Below are 4,924 nucleotides of genomic sequence, written 5' to 3'. Positions count from 1 at the left end.
TGTTTTTTTCGTGACATATTGTACTTCATATTACTGGTAAAATTTCTTCGATATAACTTGCGTTTATTTATGAAAAAAATGAAAATTTGGCGAAAATGTAGCAATTTTCAAACTTTTAATTTTTGTACCCTAAAATCAGAGAGTGGTGTCACACACAATAGTTAAAAAATAACATTTCCCATATGTCTACTTTATATCAGAACAGTTTTGGAAATCCTTTTTTTTATGTTAGGACATTATAAGGGTTAAAAGTTGACTAGCAATTTCTCATTTTTCCAACAAAATTTACAAAACCATTTTTTTAGGGACCACCTCACATTTGAAGTGAGTTTGGAGGGTTAATATAACAGAAAATACCCAAATTGACATCATTCTAAAAACTGCACCACTCAAGGTGAGCAAGACCACATTCAGGCTATGTGCACACATTTCGAATTTTGATGCGTTTCCGCAGTATTTTTGGACATGCGGAGTTGCATCAAATCCGCAGTGTAGTTCTCAAGCCGTATTAGTCAATGGGAAAATGACAATTGGTGTGCACATGCTGCTGAAAAAACATGCGGATTTGCAGCTTTTTATTTTCCGCTGCATATCAATTCTTTTTGCGGATCTGCAGCGTTTCTGCACCCATTGACTTCCATTGATTCAGTCAAATCTGCAGCAAAACCGCAGGTTTAAAAAGATCTACGGCTTTGCTGCGGAGTTGGGTGTGAGAAACGCTGCAGATCTGGAGGAGGAAGAGTGTGTAGGCGGACACTATGTGTGTTGGCGGAGACTGTGTGTGTGGAGCAGAAGTGCGTGTCTGTGCAGGTGTTTGTGTGTGCAGGGCTGTGTGTGTGTGCGCGGATCTTGTGTAGGCAGTTATCGTCCAATGGGACTACTAGTCCCATCCGGCTATGCCTACTACAGTGACAGCTAGCCAATGATGGGATAGCAGTAGTCCCATCATCCGGCTGATGTGTAAAAAAACACAAAACAAAAACACATATACACATACACCATACAGTATATACTCACCATACAGCTAATCCCTCGATCACCTGTATAAGAAATAAAATAATAAACCAACAGTATACGCCCTGTTCCGATGTAATCCAATTAATAACGAGTGTCCCACGATGATCTCCCGTTGAGAGGTGTCACATCGGCAGGTGCGACTGCTCTCCGGGGGCTCCGGTGATACAATGACAGGAGGTAATCTTCCGCACTGTATCCCTCCACCGCCGTAAGTTCTACAGTTCATACTGTTATTGCGGAACTGCTGCGTGGGAAAATTCTCACGCAGCAGTGCCGTAAAGTTAGAGCATGAACTCATTGAACCCTCAGTGATATCACTGCAGGAGCCATTGTCTCCCGTCAGTGTGTCACTGGAGGCCCTGTAGAGTGGTCACATCTCCTGATGTGACAGCTCTATAGGGGAGATCGTCATGGGACAGTTATTATTAAATGGACTACATCAGACCAAGGAGTATTTGTGTTGGTTTATTTATTTTTTTGCTGGGGGATCGAGGGCATCGCATGGATTAGCAGAACAATAAAGATGGGAAAGATGTGTAGTGTTTTATTTCATTAAAATACTTTATTCTGGCTGTGTGTTTATTTAACCCTTTAACATATATAGGATTAGTAATGCATAGGTGTCTTATTGACAACTCTCCAATTCTAAGCCGGCTTGATGTCACCTTACAATACAAAGGTGACATTAACCCCCTATCACACCATATGCCACCACTACAGGGCAGTGGGAAGAGAGAAACTAAGTGCTGGAATTGGCGCAACTTACAGATGCGCCATTTCTAGGGTGGCTAGGAACTGGTGTATGTAGCGGGGGGGGCAATATCCATGTCCCCTTCTTAGGCTATGAATATCAGCCCGCAGCTGTCTGTATAGCCTTTTCTGGCTATTAATAATAGGGGGACCACACATCATTTTTTTGGGGGGGTCCTCCTATTTTAATAGCCAGTAAAGTCTATGCAGACAGCTGCGGTTTGATATTCTTAGCCTGTGAAGATCCATGGTTATTAACCCCTTCCTAGGCTATAAACATTGGCCCCCAATCGCTGGCTTTCCCTCTCTGCAACAGAAAATTGTGTGGGAGCCCACGCCATTTTAAAAAAAAAAACCCAAGGGTGGTTTGCATGTTAATGACCAGGCCAATTTTTACAATTCTGACCACCGTCCCTTTATGAGGTTATAACTCTGGAACGCTTGCATGGATCCCGGTGATTCGGACACTGTTTTCTCGTGACATACTGAACTTCATGTTGGTGGTAAAATTTCCTTGGCATTACTTGCGTTTCTTTGTGAAAAAAATGGAAATTTGGCAAAGATTTTGAAAATTTCGCAGTTGTCCAACTTTGAATTTTCACGCCCTTAAATCACAGAGATATGTCACACAAAATACTTAATAAGTAACATTTCCCACATGTCTACTTTACATCAGTACAATTTTGGAACCAAATTTTTTTTGTTAGGGAGTTATAAGTGTTAAAAGTTGATCAGCAATTTCTCATTTTTACAATCCCATTTTTTTTAGGGACCACATCACATTCGAAGTCACTTTGAGGAGTCTATATGATAGAAAATACCCAAGTGTGACACCATTCTAAAAACTACATCCCTCAAGGTGCTCAAAACCACATTCAAGAAGTTTATTAACCCTTCAGGGGTTTCACAGGAATTTGTTTTATTTTACCAAGGGTAACAGGAGAAATTGGACCCCAAACGTTGTTGTACAATTTGTCCTGAGTACGCAGATACCCCATATGTGGGGGTAAACCACTGTTTGAGTGCATGGCAGAGCTCAGAAAGGGAAGGAGCGCCATTTGACTTTTCAATGCAAAATTGGCTGGAATTGAGATAGGCCGCCATGTCTCGTTTGGAGAGCCCCTGAGGTACCTAAACAGTGGAAACCCCCAAAAGTGACCCCATTTTGGAAAGTAGACCCCTATGGAACTTATCTAGATGTGTGGTGAGCACTTTGAACCCCCAAGTGCTTCACAGAAGTTTATAATGTAGAGCCGTGAAAATTAAAAAATCATTTTTTTTCCACAAAAATTATTTTTTTAACCCCAATTTTGTATTTTCCCAAGGGTATCTGGAGAGATTGGACCCCAAAAATTGTTGTGCAATTTGTCCTTAGTACGCTGATACCACATTTGTGGGAGAAAACTACTGTTTGGGCGCATGGCAGAGCTCGGAAGGGAAGAAGTGGCGTTTTGGAATGCAGACTTTGATGGAATGGTCTGCGGGCGTCACATTGCGTTTGCAGAGACCCTGATGTACCTAAACAGTAGAAACCCCCTACAACTGACCCCATATTGGAAACTAGACCCCGCCAAGGAACTTATCTAGATGTGTTGTGAGAACTTTGAACCCCAAAGTGTTTCACTAAAGTTTATGACGCAGAGCCGTGAAAATAAAAAATCCTTTTTTTTCCACAAAAATGATTTGTTTAGCCCCCAGTTTTGTATTTTCCCATGGGTAACAGGAGAAATTGGACCCCAAAAGTTGTTGTGCAATTTGTCCTGAGTACGCTGATACCTCATATGTTGACCGCCTCCTGACGAAGCTGACGCGAAACGCGCGTTGGGGCTGTACTCTGTCATCCCTCCTCATCTGCTACATGGGTAAGGAACCAAACCTTGGGCTTATTATTTGTAGGACATTTTGGTATTGAGATATCCTTTACTAAGGACAAGTGATATGAGGCACTTCGATTACTAGGTCCTAGGGGGTTTATGTTTCCCATGGCATCTGTATTTAAGCACATAGCACTTTACTATATACGTTTAGCAGTATGTGGTAGGTCTCACAGGTCTGGTACCGGTTGTGTTCCCTTGCTGAGCATGTTATAAACCTTAGTGTATTTGATAGATCAAGTTATGGACTGATATATTGTACAAATAAAATTGTTTATATTTTTATACTATTTTGGACTTGAATTCCTTTTTCTTCTATGAGTAAAACTCATGTGGGGGTAAACCACTGGGTGCACGGCAGAGCTCGGAAGGGAAGGAGCACCGTTTTACTTTTCAACTCAGAATTGGATGGATTTGAGATCGGACGTCATGTTGCATTTGCAGAGCCCCTGGTGTGCCTACAGTGGAAACCTAATTCTTTTCAAATGGTTTTTATTGAAAATTTTAACCACGCCAACAAGACAAAACACGAGGAAAGGTAAGGGAAGAGAGTCATGGGGTTGTATGGAAGGAAAGGTAGAATGGGGAAACAAGGGAAGGAAGAGGAAGAGGAGAGGACAAGGGGAAGGATAAGAAGACAAATATAGTCTACGTGCGCAGCGTAGACAACATATACAACTAATACTTATAGTTGAATACTCACGAAGAGAAATGATAACTAATAACAACTAATAACAAACATCGTAGATATAGCAAACTGAAAACTAAAAACCTCTAATTGGTTTCAATATTAGATAATTCAATAACTCTCCAGAATTTAACCATCAGGAATCTGAATTTCGCTTAGAAGCAAGATCTAAATAGTAATAGTAAATAGAAGTAATATATAATAAGACCCACATATGAGTGACCCGATGTGTTAGTGGAATACCTCCACCCAGCGGTGCCATTTAATGGCAAATTTTTTGAAGCCTGCGTTAGCAATAGAGAATTTGTAGTCATAAGACTTGTGAAGAGAGACCAGATCAACTATTTCTTGTGCAGTAGGGGGGCAGGGTTTTTTCCAATAGAATGCAATTGAGTTCTTGGTTACAAGAAGAAGGTGTGCCACGATTGACCTAATGGAGGGATTAAGACAATCAATGCCTATAGACAGTAAGGCCAGTTGAGGGGAAAGGTCAATCTTTTCTTTTGCCAAGATGTCGATAATATTGGAGACACTTTGCCACAATGGCTTCAATTTGGGGCACTGCCAGAAAACATGGAGCAGATTTCCCCTCTGC

Source organism: Ranitomeya variabilis, chromosome 6 (genome assembly GCF_051348905.1).
Source record: "Ranitomeya variabilis isolate aRanVar5 chromosome 6, aRanVar5.hap1, whole genome shotgun sequence".
In the NCBI taxonomy this organism is placed as follows: Eukaryota; Metazoa; Chordata; class Amphibia; order Anura; family Dendrobatidae; genus Ranitomeya; species Ranitomeya variabilis.
The sequence above is the reverse complement of the archived record's forward strand: the minus strand, read 5'-3'. Positions refer to the sequence as shown.